Source organism: Octopus bimaculoides, chromosome 18 (assembly GCF_001194135.2).
Source record: "Octopus bimaculoides isolate UCB-OBI-ISO-001 chromosome 18, ASM119413v2, whole genome shotgun sequence".
In the NCBI taxonomy this organism is placed as follows: domain Eukaryota; kingdom Metazoa; phylum Mollusca; class Cephalopoda; order Octopoda; family Octopodidae; genus Octopus; species Octopus bimaculoides.
In genome coordinates, this window is record NC_068998.1 from 35,862,236 (window position 1) to 35,863,444 (window position 1,209).

Below are 1,209 nucleotides of genomic sequence, written 5' to 3' on the forward strand. Positions count from 1 at the left end.
ATATATATATATATATATACACATACACACGCATACATATACATATATATAAAATATATACATTCATATATACATACATACATACATACATACATACATACATACATACATACATACATACATGTTAGCAAAAGTTAAGTTATATCATATTCCCACATCAACGGACCAGTAGTTACTTGTCTATGAAGTAAAAGTAAATAAATGAGGGCCACTTCTTTCAAACAGACGGTGACAAGCCAGACACCGGACGCAGTTTAAACACATTAAATACTTAGATATTTCTAATATGGTTAGAAACACTCTAAAGAAAGTTACTGACATTGAATTGACTCGCGGAAGTTTATTCTAATTTGAAGCCCAAGGAAACTGATAGCAGAGAGGAAAACAAGAAAAAAGAAATACCGGAAAGCGTGCTAAATGCAGTATTTACAACACTGCTGATTGAAATACTTCTAAATGTTTGAAAATGGATCTACCATCGTTCTCAGCCAAAATGAGTCAATGTAGAAGCCTCTACGTGGTCACTTGACTTTCTAGATATGGCAGCCAAATCTCTCTCAAATTATACTCTTGTTTTTTTTTCCTCATCTGATATAAAGCTATGTTCTATCTTTTACTTCTTTCAGTCATTGGACTGCGGCCAAGCTGGGGCACAGCTTTGAAGTGTTTTAGTCGAACAAATCGCTCCCAGAATTTATCAGTTTCTTTTTATCAGAAAAAGTTTGGTATTTAGTCATGTTACGGCGACGTAAACAAACCAACACCGGTCCTCAAGCGGTAGAGTATGAAGGGATAAACATGGACACACTGACACGCACACACAGACATACATACACGCGAGTGCGCGCGCACACACACATACGCACGCACGCACACACACACACACGTTCATACACACACACACACACACACACTCACACACTGTTTTTTGATGATCTTACCATCACGGAATAGTTTTCTTTATTCTTTTACTTGTTTCAATCATTTGACTACGGCCATGCTGGAGTAACGCCTTATATATATTCTTTTATTCTTTTACTTGTTTCGTTCATTTGACTGTAGCCTTTAGTCGAAGAAATCGACCCCAAGACTTATTCTTTGTAAGCCTAGTATTTATTCTATCGGACTATTTTTCCCGAAACGCTAAATTATGGGGACGTAAAGACACCAACGATGGCGAAACAAATACAGACACACAAAAATACACAC